This window comes from Microtus pennsylvanicus, chromosome 1 (assembly GCF_037038515.1).
Source record: "Microtus pennsylvanicus isolate mMicPen1 chromosome 1, mMicPen1.hap1, whole genome shotgun sequence".
Lineage (NCBI taxonomy): Eukaryota > Metazoa > Chordata > Mammalia > Rodentia > Cricetidae > Microtus > Microtus pennsylvanicus.
The window spans coordinates 135,331,827-135,344,259 of NC_134579.1; the positions used below are offsets into that span (position 1 = coordinate 135,331,827).

At 49.3% G+C, this 12,433-nt stretch overlaps 1 protein-coding gene across 2 annotated transcripts in view; it reads left to right on the top strand.

Moving 5' to 3' along the window:
* Positions 1-4,117: 4,117 nt before the first annotated feature.
* Sipa1l3 (signal induced proliferation associated 1 like 3) overlaps positions 4,118-12,433 on the top strand; it is a 205,307-nt gene continuing 196,991 nt past the window's right edge. Inside the window, exon 1 of one of the 2 annotated variants that reach the window (XM_075986135.1) lies at positions 4,118-4,680. The gene's annotated coding sequence lies outside the window, so the exon portion shown is untranslated. The remainder of the gene's footprint in view (positions 4,681-12,433) is intronic. The other variant, XM_075986127.1, reaches the window with a different exon arrangement.

A 12,433-nucleotide genomic window follows, 5' to 3' on the forward strand; every position in this document is an offset into this window, starting at 1 on the left:
CAGCAGGCAGAACATAAATGTCCAGTGGGTGGGGGGTCTGTGAGAAGAGAGACGTGTTCAAGACGACCTGTGATTCCAGCACTTGGGAGGCTAAGGCAGGACAGGATGACGGCTGGGTGTTAGGCTATCCTGGGTTATACAGAGAGTTCCAGCCCAGCCAAGACTGAGATGTGACTCTACCCCATCGCACCCTGCTGCCTCCATCAGGACTAAGAGCCAATCTACAGTTCTGAATTTATCTATATCATATAAGGAGGTTCTTCCAGCCCATAATAAGGAAGCTCTTGCCCCCCCCCCCATCCACTCAAGAGTAGTTACTGGGGACTGGTACTGGGACTCGGCCTCTTGGTTCTCTCTGCACTCTCAAGTTCACACCGTGCTTCTGCACTGTCTTCCATTCCTCTCTGGCCACCTTGGAGGAGCTGGGGCAATCTGCTTCCAATCCTGTACACCAGTGAACAACCTGTGGGCCAGCCCACACCTACACTGTACCCCCACTGGGTCTTCCTTCAGTCCCCAGAGCCACCGTGTGGCAAATGTGCAGTCTTCACCATTCGCTCCCATTGCTCTGAGAATACCCATCGTACCCCACTTTTCACCAGGCTATGACAACGCTGTCAGGACCTTTTGCGGAATCACTGCTGGGGTTGGCATGGGGCAAGGGAGTCTTCCCCTAAGTTTGTGTTTTCTGTCATTCCTACCTCGAACTCATTCATCAGGTGACCCAGAGGAAACCTCTGCCCTAAACTCTTCCCAACTCCATCCTTACTCTTAGGGCTAGTCCCTAAACACAAGTCTGGAATGGGTTCTGGAGGAATTGGTTCCAATGGTATTGACACACGGCTAGCTCAGAAATGATTCGATCTATTGGTGGCACTCAGTCTGTAGTCAGGGTATTTATGAGACAGTTTTGGGGACTAAGATGGGCTATTTATTTCCTCTTGTCTATTGGGGAAAAACTGAAATCTGTGCTCTTTTTCCTTTCTCTTGGGTCCAGGAAAAGCAGGTGTCGTGAGAGAATGGACTGCAGGGGGCACTGCACTCCACCACACTGCAGGCCTCTCGGCTCCCTCTAGCTCCCGGGCTTTGTGTACCTAGAGTCCAACAGCACCAGAGATACAAACTTCTTGCTTCATTGACTTTGCAGTTTAGCAGGGAAAGGAGACATCAGCAAGCAGTCACAGAATTAATTAACAACAGGACAGTTGGAGTTATTAAGATTTTGTGCAGTCTTTGTTTCAAACTTAAATTCCACCAGTAATATCCATAGCGTCTTTGGTGGGGTGTGTGCTCACTCAGGTGCACCTGAGTGTTTGTGCTCAGGCTAATCATGAACTTTGGATTTAAATGGTCCTCCTGCCTCAATCTCTTGAGGAGCTGGCTATCATGCGATTTAATTTTAGGAAGGAAGAGTACCAAGTACTATGCATAGATATAACAAGTGACCACTCAAAAGGAGGGTGATGTCTGTTCCATACTTTGAGATAGAACCCGAATGGATTAAAAGGCCTTGCCTTCAAGGCAGGTTTCACACTTGGAAACAAGAGTGTAGGAAGTCCAACTGGGACTTATGTATTACTGAAGTTTGTCCACAGGGTCTTGGCGCACGACTCTTGGATTGTTGGTAGATCCAAAAGGCTAGAAGACATTTAACTTTCACACACATTTAGACAGTGGGGTAGCTTCCAGGGAATGGAAGAGTTAGCGTAGATCCCTGGGAATAATGGTGCCCAGCAGTTAACAAGGCTACCAAGTGTTAAAAACTTTGAACAGTAGGAGCTAACGGTAATAACTAAAACAGAGGCATTTAGTAATACTGCTTTAATTTTTTTTGTTTTTGTTTTTCGAGACAGGGTTTCTCTGTGTAGCTTTGGAGCCTGTCCTGGAAATTGATCTGTAGACCAGGCTGGCTTCAAACTCAGAGATCCGCCTGCCTCTGCCTCCTGAGTACTGGGATTAAAGGTGTGCACCAGCATAGCCTGGTTTACTTTTATTTTGAAAAGTTTTGTGCATGCCTGTGTAGCGGTGGAGGCATGTGCACACGAATGTAGGTACTCCAGGGGGAGGCTGGGAAAGGGTGTGTCATATCCCTGGAACTTGAGTTACAGGCAGTTGGGAAACGCTCAACAGAGGGTGCGGGAAATTGGTCCTCTGAAAGAATGTATGTGCTCTTCACCTCTGAGCCATCTTCCCAACCCCTATCTAATTCTTAGGATGGTACTATGACTTAGCTATTTATCTTCAATTAACTTTTTAAGATGAACGTGGAAAAATATATTGGAATTCTAAGGGCCATATAAACAAAAAAGTCATTGTTTCACACTTGGTCGCCTGTCCTGTTTCTTACTCACAAAGATCACCTAGCTATGTCCTGTCTGTATCCTTCTAAAGGTGTTCTGCACATACATAAGTATAATATACATTTTCTACATACATGCTGTATACAGTATACATATATTCTTATTCTGTCTAGAGATTAATTCATGTGATATGGAGCTATACTTCATTTTCCAACAGTTGCCAGATGCTGGGTCTATAACCCATCATTTTCTCAGATTCCCATTAATGGGCATTGGCCCTGTGTGTGGGTCTCATATAGCCTAGGCTAGCCTCAGCCTTGCAACGTAGCCAAGGAACTCCTGATGCCCCTGCCTCCACTCCCCAAGTCCTGAAATTAGACCCTCTCACTGGATTTGGCTTGTCAACAAATATTGGGCAGTTTTCAACCTTTCGTTAAAACAATCCATGCCACAAATGGCTTTAAGTGTCTCATATTTTTGCTTAAATTGTCAAACTGAAACAGCAAACATATTTACAATCAACGTTTTAATGTATCAAGGCTCATTATTAAAATTCATCTTAATTTTTGCATGTAAAATTTATTTTATTTATCTATTTATGTGAACCAGCAGGTTTAGTTACTCATAAGAGCAAGGTTGATGGTTGGTTTACATGGGTATGAGCAATTTACCATTGGCCATACCACTGAAGAAAAGCAACCATTAACTGGAAATAGGCTTCAGTTTTTATATAAGACTATGCCCCCTCCCCAAATTCTAACTCTGTAGCACAGGATGGTCAGAACTCAGTGTGCAGTCACGTCCGGAGGCAAAGGCAGGCAATCTTTGTGAGTTCAAGGCCAGCTTAGTTTACATCTAAAGTTCCAGGCCCGCTAATTACGCGGCAAAACCCGGTCTCAAAAATTAAAGTAGCTATTTCTGGTAGGTATTACCGCTGGAGATCACAATGACTTGGATTAGATGTCTAGGACATTTTTTTTTCCTGAATGGATGGGCATCTGAATGATCCCTCTGTCCCAGTAAGAAGAAATATGTGCTTCCCACCATGCCATAATGCACACTTCCGAGGAAACAGGCTGAAGCCGAAAGGCTGTGCATGGGGTTTAGAGGGCTGTGCAATTCGAGTCCACTGCCTCAGAAACCCTTATGGAGTGATGGCGGTAATATCGTTTTGCTGTTTTTTTTTTTTTAAAGGTCGAATCTTCGCTTCTATCAGCGAGTGGATTAAATCTGGACATTTCCCAGGCTGTAGGCACTCAACAAACACTAGTTACCCTCAGACTCTGTCAGAACTGAATGAATGGAAGAGAAAAGGCTTGCCAGACAGCCTCTACGGGTCGTGATTCTGCGGCTCCCGTCTCGGGGACAGGTCCGGAGCCTCCTAGGAGGAAGAGAGGAACACAAGGAGCCCTGTCCCCACGTTCTGGCTCCACGGAATCCGCAGGGGCGGGAGGGAGGGTGGGCGTGTCTGCCTCCTTCAGGCAGGAGCCGCGCCTGTTACCTGCGACAGGACTCCCCAAGGGACAGCGAGCTTGGCGGCAGCCGGGGGCTCCTGTGTAGACGAACAGACCTAGAGGGGACCGGGGAAGCAACGCTGAAAACGAGGAGGGAGGACCCCACCGACAGAACGGTTAGTCCCGCAGCCCCGCACCTGGCGGACTGACCCGGGCGACCAGAGCGAGCGCGTGTGCGCACTGGCACGCGCACGCGTTCCAAAAGGGGGGTGGAAGGAAAGTCCTCTTCCCTCGACCCCCGCCCCGACGGCCCTCACCCCACCCCCGCATCTACCCAGGCTCGAGTCCGCCGGAGAGCGCGCGTGCGCGAGGGCGCGCCGCCGCCGTCCCGCTCCGCCCGGCGCTGAGGGGGGTATAGCGCACTGCTCCGGTCTACCCACCCCTCCCCAGGTTCGCAGGCTCGGGGTAATAGACTCCCGCCCTGTGGAGAGGGACGGCGAAGGTTCCTTGAGCATAGGGAGAAGGCGGAAGCGGCTGGGAGAACGGAGAAACCGGTCGAGCAGGGTAAAGAGCGAGGCTCGCGGGCTGGAGCGAGCACAAGACACGCCTCCCTGCCTCACGCCCCTCGGGGCTGCGGAAGTCCTCGGGAGACAGGAGCTGCACCGAAGCGTCCTGTAGACTACGACTCCCAGAAGGCGGTGCGGTGGTACGCCTACGACTCCCGGCAGGCCCCGCGCGCCAGGCTCTCTTCAGCGCGCTGCTTCTCGGAGAAACTACAGTTCCCACGAGGCCTCGCGCGAAGCGGCTTGGAAGTGGGCAGCCTGGAAGTCACTCGGGCCACTGGAGCTGGCGGCGTCTCTAGCGAGCCGCGCGGTGCCGGACGCCGCGGTCGAGGAGCCCGCGGGGCGTGCAGCCGGGACGACGAGGTACGTGGCTCCGGATGGAGGAGCAGTCTCGCGTAACGGTGGTGGGAAATTGGTGGCTGCTCGGACGCCGAGGGTCAGCTCAGGCGGATGACCAGGCGGACGGCCGGGTGTGGGCATCGGCTGTGGGGGGCGGCAGCGCCGGGACTCACGCCCTCCGTACCCGGCGGGACTCGTGCCCGCATGGCTCAACTTTCTAGACGTGCAACCCGGCACTGTAGGGAAGAGCTTGGAGTCCGGGAGCCGTGGGTGCACGTCCCAGCTCTGCCACTCTGGAGCTGCGGTCTGGGAAACCGCGCCGAACCTCCTTTTCTGCCTTCGGTAAAACGGGGAACGAGAATGTCCTTTGCTGGTAATTCTTTTGAGCGTTTGAGATCTGGTGGATAAGGCATTTCACATTGATGATACTTCTTGCGGGTTTGCGTTATTGTTAGCTCCTGGAAAATGAGGTGAAGATACTGTACATTGCGTTGGGTGCCAGTTAGTTGACCATGTGCATGTAAAGACCCGAGTCCATAGTTAACACTCAGTGCAGAGGAGCTGCTGTTAACTGAAATGGTTTTGATAAGAGCTTTTGCTTGTGAAGCAGAGACTTGTGTTCAAATTTAGGTTTTGCCACGCGCCGGCTGGTTGTGTGACCTTGGGCAGCTAACTTCGCCCCTCTGTGCCTTAGTTTCCCTTTCCCTGCCTGAATATAAACTGCAGGTTTCAACGGAAGCCACCTCATAGAGCTATTTTGGAGATGTAGGGGAACTCGCTGTGTAAAATGCAGCACAGCTGCCGGCACACAGCCGTCTGTGAATGCTCTCATTTGTTCAGCGTTCCCGGGGAACATCGAGACCCTCTCTGAGTAGGGTTCTGGCTGTAGCATTGGTCTCCCCAGTGGGCCTGACTCGACACTGGCCCAGTTGGCTTTCCCTTCTGCAGACTTAGGTCCCTCATTTTTAAAAATGGGACAATAGCAGTATAGCGCTGGTAAGGTTCTGAGGATTTGCGGAACACTAGGCTGAGCCATCCCTCACTGAGTGGCAGCTCTAATGCATTATGATTGTTCTTCAATGTTCTCCATCTGGCCCAGACACTGCCTAACTGTGGGCTGTGACATGACAGCCCTGAGCTCCCCCACATGTTTGCTCCCAGCCTCAGTGTCCCATCTGTGAAATGGTAGGCATGGGACTTCTCTGCCAGGATCGTTCTGACTCCAGGAGCTATTTTGTGGTTATCACGGAGCCCAAGCACTTGACAAATGGACCTCTCTTTTCCTGTTTGTACCTGTAGGGCAGAGTGCAAGGTTAGTGCCCCTGGTCCTTAAAGTTTACTCAGCGAGGGTTCAATTGTGGAGCATCCTGTGGGTTAAGGACCTGAGAAGTGACCGTGCTGACCTGTCCTCAGCACTCCTTGCACACTTCCTCCCCTCCAAGTCAGTATATTCGCGTCAGGTCTGTATTTATCATCATTATTATTAGGTACTGAGGATGGAATCTGGGGCTCTGTGCATGGTACACATGCACTGGCGCTTCCTTGACGTCCCCCAATGGATGTTCTTGGGCATGTCAATCTGAACTCTCTCCTCCTTATCCAATAGTCACCAGCCATCACGGCAGACTGGCCAGCATTGCCCGAGGCAGTAACTTGTCTACTTCAGCCTCCCCTTATCCAGTTGACTGATAGAAGGGCGGAGCTGCCATGTTACAGAAGCTCACTTCGCTGGGCCCAGGCTGGAGGTTTCCCTGTCCCCTCTGTAGGTGGTGGCCTTTTCTGTTTGAGACAGGGTCTCAAGAAGCCTTTAAGTTCACTATGTTGCTTGGGATAACTTTGAACTCCCAACCCTTCTGTCTCCAAGTATAGGGATTACAGGTATGCATCACCATGGCTATGGGGGTGTGCTTGTCTGATAAGGTCCAGTTGTTTGTTTCTTTTCTTTTTCTTCTTTCTTTCTTTCTTTCTTTCTTTCTTTCTTTCTTTCTTCCTTCCTTCCTTCCTTCCTTCCTTCCTTTCTTTCTTTCTTTCTCTCTTTTTTCTCTCTCTCTCTTTTTTTTGAGACAGGGTTTGTCTTTAGCTTTGGAGCCTGTCCTGGAACTAACTCTTGTAGACCAGGCTGGCCTCCCGAGTGCTGGGACGAGTTGTTTCTTTGAGTCATTGAGAATGAACATAGATAGGCACACACATGTAGAATGTGCACTCATGTGCTCCAGAGAAGACAATGTGGATTTGGCCAGACCGCGATGGCTACAGATGTGTCAGGAAGGCCTGGGCTTCAGGCTACTCATTTCTGTGGTTTTCAACCTGCCAGAGACAATGTCTTTCTGAAAAACTGCACTCTGTCAGTGCACGAGAATAACTGTTGTGGGAAGGCAGCACACACCACACACTGGGGAAAGGCTGGGAAGGAGCTTCCTGGGTCTCTGCGAGGTTTAATCTGTAGTAGAAACCTGTCCTTGGGATTTCATTTGAGGATGGGAAACTGTTCTGCATTGAATTTATGATGGCTATTATATTTGAGGGTTTGTTTGTTTGCTGGCTTTTTGCGTTTTTCATCTGCAAAAGTAAGGCAGTGACTGAAAAAGACCCTGGTCTGTCTCCTTTGTAGTGACAACAGCAAATGGTTTTTGAACCTTGTGGGTAGAATGGGTTAAGAGTTACCGTGGGCCCGGTTTTCAGATGTTGCAGTTGTTAGGTGGTAAATCAAAACTGGAATGTAGAGTGTGCAGAGATTGGGGCCTTTTTCAGCTGTAAAATATATTTGCCTGTGTTTTTCAAGCTGAGGCTTAATAACTTGCAAAGGCTAAATTAAATGTACTTACGTTTTGATAAAAGAAAACAATGTCGTTTTCTTCAGTTTTTGTTTTCAGCTGTTAGAGTGAGAGGGAAGCTACCAGACCAATCTGTACTTTCTGTTTTCAGCATTGCTCTCTAGTCATGGCCTTAGTGCGTGTGTTGGGGAACAGGGGATTGAGCAAGGTGGCACGCACCTGTAATGCCAGCGCTTAGAAGTAGAGACAGCCAGGAGGACCAAGGCTAGCCTGTGCTATGTGAGACTCCCGTCTCAAAAACCAGAGCATTCGAGACAGATGAACTCGCTGTAACATGTCATTGTAACATGCAATGTGGCGGTGTAGAAGGAAAACAGGCGTCCCACCTCCCACTGCACAGTGCCCCTGCCCTTGACATGACCACACATTTACTCTGTGAGTGGCAAGTATGTAGCCTTAGGTCAGAGCTCCAGAGTGAACAAAAGGGAGATGCCCATGGCCGTGGTGATTAGGTTGTGTGCTTCTGTGTGCATGCGTGCGCGCGCGCGCGCGTGTGTGTACTTAGCTCTGTTGATATGTGCTTATGTCAGTTGTTTCTTCCTCCTCCCCTACCCCTTCCTTAAGAAAGGAGGAGTAGGGCTCAAGCCATATACATGTGACATCCAGTCCCCACCGCATTTGTGTGAGCAGGGGCTCATATAGCTGGCTCATATAGCTCAGATAGCTGCCTCACACTTGCTGTGTAATGGGCTGGCCTTGAATTTCTGATCCTCCTGCCTCTACCTTCCAAGTACTGGGATTACAGTGTGTGCCATCCTTCCTGGCTCAAGCTACACTAATATTTGTAACTTGGTTTTTGGACATAATCTCTTCAAGTTCTTACATATAGATCTGACTTTATTTAATGACTGTGCCTACATTCTCGAAGCTGGAGAGACCCTGCGCTGTTCTGCTGTTTTATTACTGAACGTTGCCATTATGGCCAAGAGTTCTTTTACCTTAGCAATCACACTTCTTTAGACCCAGACAGTATAGCAGAATGTCTGAATACGTGAAGTTTGGAGCCAGAAGGCCTGGATTCAAAGTCTGATACTATTCTGTATTAGTTGGAATCCCTTGGGTAAGGCATTTGTTCTCCTGGGCTTCCGTTTCCGGATCTAAGCACTGGAGTGATACCAGTACCTTCCTTATGGGGCAGTTGTGGAAAGGGAATTTGTTTCAGACTTTTAGGACGGGGTCCATTGTTGCTGCTTTACAGTCTTTCAAATTCAAAGCCATTCCAAGGCCTTTGTTGCAGGGCTCAGAGGAGGAGCCTACCCAGTCATTGGAAATGCTAGGAAGAAATTCGAAAAATTTTTAAAGCCGGAACCAGCTTGAAGATGTTGGATGCTAGGGTTGAGAGGCTTAGCTGCTTGGATTGAAGAGAAGATGTGCTTAGAAAAGAAAGATTTGAGCCAGTGCAGTGGTCACACAGCAGCTGGTGTCGGGGTGGGGACTCGTGGTGGAGCACCAGTAGGGAGTACCTTTCCCCTTATTAGCAGGAGAAAGGGGCACAGGTGACAGCTCTGGATTCAGATCTCACGTGGCCTCTACTATGTAAGGTGTTCATTGAATGCTTTCCATCATAGAGGAAATGCGTACGTGGACGTCCCTCAGTTGGTGGAGACTGAATGAAATGTCTACAAGACACTGACTGGCCTGCTGGGCAGCTCTTAGCCCTGACCAGGAGTCACCGTTCCTATTTTATTAAGTTGACCGATTTACTGGTGGGCATCTTCCGTGTGCCAGGATTTCTTCTAGGCACCGAGGATTCAACAATGAATGAGACAGACAAAATCTGTTCTGTTCTGTTTTTCTGTTTGTGTTTTGAAACCAAGTCTTGCAGCATAGCCCAGGCTGGCCTTGAACTCTCAGTCTTCCTGTTTCTCGCCTCCTGGTCCTGTGAACTGTGAATGCAGACGTGAGTCAGCACACCTGGCTCAGATAAGATGCTTGCTCTCAGACTACCTGAGGAGACACACAGTAAACCAGATAGTTTCGAGATTTTTTTTTCCCTGATTAGAACTTAAGAAACAAAGCTGGTCTTGCTACTTTCAGATGGTTTTTAAGTATGTCGGGGAAAATAACAGGGTAAAAGGCTGGAGCGGCTGGTAGAGAGGGATTGGGGAGGGGGTGATTACTGTAGCCTAGATAATCAGGGAAGGCCTCCCAGGCCGAGGAGGGAAAGTCATGTGAGCTAAGGTCTGAATGAGCAAGTGCACCAGCTGTGTCAGGAGTTGGGGGCGTTGGGAGTTCCAGGCAGAGGGAACAGCAAGTGCGGAGTCATGAGGTGGAAATGAGCCACCTCACCACAGAAGCAATACAGTTGTCACTGGAGAAGGGTGGGTTTCTCTTCCCCAAGCTCACACTGCTCACGTTTGTAAGGTAATAATAACGCTAGTTGCTGACAGTCACATAGCACAGACTTGCTGCTAAGTGCTTGGCTGAGCACTTCACACATGTCCTCAATTAACTCGTCAGCAGTCCAATGACGTCATCAACTTTATTGAACTCATTTTACAATGAGATCACTGAAGCTGGGCGGTGGTGGCACACGCCTTCCATCCCAGTACTCAGGAGGCAGAGGCAGGTGGATCTCTGGTTTTGAGAGAAGCCTGGTCTACAAGACTGAGATCCAGGACATCTGGGGCTACACAGAGAAAGAAATCATGCCTCGAAAAACCAAACCAAAACCAAACCAAACCAACCAAACAAACAAAACCAGAGAGAGAAAGAGAGAGAGAAATCACTATAGACTGATACTCTTCATGAGGCAAAGGCCAATGAAGGAAGTAGACACAGCATTTCTTTTCCAGGTTGTTTGACAAGCAAAGCATTGCCAGGTATATTTAGTAGCTCATTCACACAGCATTGGGTGGGTTTGGGATGCTATGGCATTATGTCTACTGTTAAAGATGCTCTAGGTTGGATATCAAGAGGCACAGCTTTTGGGAAGAGTCCAGAGCAGAGAAAAAAAGAAAGCAGACTGAATATCAGGGCTGGGAGAGTGGGAGAGATTAGTGGCACTCACAAGATAGCAAGCAAGAGATAGAATGGAGCAGAGGGGGTCGGGGGAGAGGGTGAGAATGGGGAGGAGAATAGCAAGACTGCAAGAGGATAGAGTTTGGGTAGTAAGAGAGAGTGTTGAGTGGATAAATCATATGGATTATAAGGAAAACTAGTAGCTGGGGGAAGGGAAGAGCCAGATACTAGCTTGGATTTGAAATGGATAACAGGTATTTGTGATACTAGGGAGCCTAAAGGCCAGCATGGGTTTTGATATAGTGATAGGAGCTATAGGTAGCCATGTGTTCCTTCTGCCAGAGGTAAGGGAAATGACTTTTGGCAGATGGGAACCGGTTTCACAAGTTCCTGAGGAATGCTGACTTTTATCTAAGCACCAGAAATCCTTCTGTAGTCCAGCCTGAGCTCATTTCTAGATATATGAACTGCCTGAGACCTAAGATGGGCAAGATGGATCTGCATCTCTTAGCCAAACAGAGCAGGTAGGTCCCAAGTTTGTTATGTTGCCAGGGTGATAATTTGCACTCACCTCCTCCTACTGACAATGCCTGGTGTGTAAAACATGCACAGTAAGACCCTATTGACCAAACTGACTGTACAGGGAAGCACTGCCCTGGGGACTTTGTGGAAGGAAATGGCCTTTGATTCTTCAGTCTACTCCATGGGCTAGTGCTGTTGCTACTTCCATCTCCTATATGGGGAAACTGAGGTCTAGAGTTAGTGACTTCTGCAGCCTGTGTCACCTGTGGTCTGTCCATGAACTGGCGGATGGGCAGATGGGGTTTACAGTCCCAGCCTGCAGCTCTTGCAGCAGCCCCCACATCCTTTTAGGCCATGAGGTTAGTTACCTTCTGCTCTGGGCCTGGGATTTCTCTAATCCTGGGACCTGTTCTTCCATTTCCTTTAAAATAACAAAAGCCATATGAGTATTGGGCAGTACTCAGGAGACTTGTTTTTCAGATGTGCTCATAATCTCACAGCTGAGCCCTTATCTTTAGGATATACATTCTGAAATTCCTGTGAATGGACCATTGGGATGCCCAGCATGTGTCTTAATGCTTGGACGGGGGTGGAAAGTGGAGGCGGACAGGCGTGTGGGGGTAAGAGATGAAACGAGGTTGGCCATGAGTTGGGAACGGTTGCAGCTGAGTGGCGAGGGCTTATTATAGCCTCCCTTTACCTTTGTGTGTTTGAAGTGTCTCATCAAGAAAAGTTAGAATCAAGTACAAGAGATTTCACCCAGCATTTGTGTGTTTCAGGCTCGAGTGTGTGTGTGGGGAATTCCCGCCTCTGCTCAGTCCACTTAAATAATACAGTTATTTGCTCTTCGCCCCTTGTTCTTCGTCATGTAAAAGTCAGTGCTTGGCTGGCGGTCTGGGGCCTTTGGTAAAGCAGGCAGCATCAAGCACCCCTGGCCAGGCTTCCCATGTCTGTTGTGCGGCAGGATCCTCTTGAGGCCCTTCTTTCCTGATCCGCTTTCTTCCAGCCCCTGACTCTGAGGCTCCGCACCCCACCCCCAGACCTGTTTGAACAGGGGCCTCCCAGATCCTCCTTGATCCTCCTCTGTAGACTGCCAGGACAACTCCTTTGACACTCACCCTTGTCTCTGCGGGGTTTTGGGGAGCCTCCTTCGGTTTACAGGCAGCCCTGCAGTGAGAGACCATGGAAATGTCCCCTTTAGTTCTGCTTTTGACCAAGAAGGAGAGGAACAGCTTGTGACATTGCTCGGGGACCTGAAATCAGGCTAGCAGTGTTCTCCGGGCATGCCACGTGGAATCTCCGGTAGCGTTTGCTCTTCGGTGGTGTAACTTCCCAGCCTGTGAGGAAACCTCTTTGCAGAAGCATCAAGCAGAGGACATAAACTGGGTTTTTGGCGTGGGGAGGACAGAAGAGTTCCTGCTGCCCCTTTGTTTCCTGCAGGTCTTAGGGAGGTTGTAGAT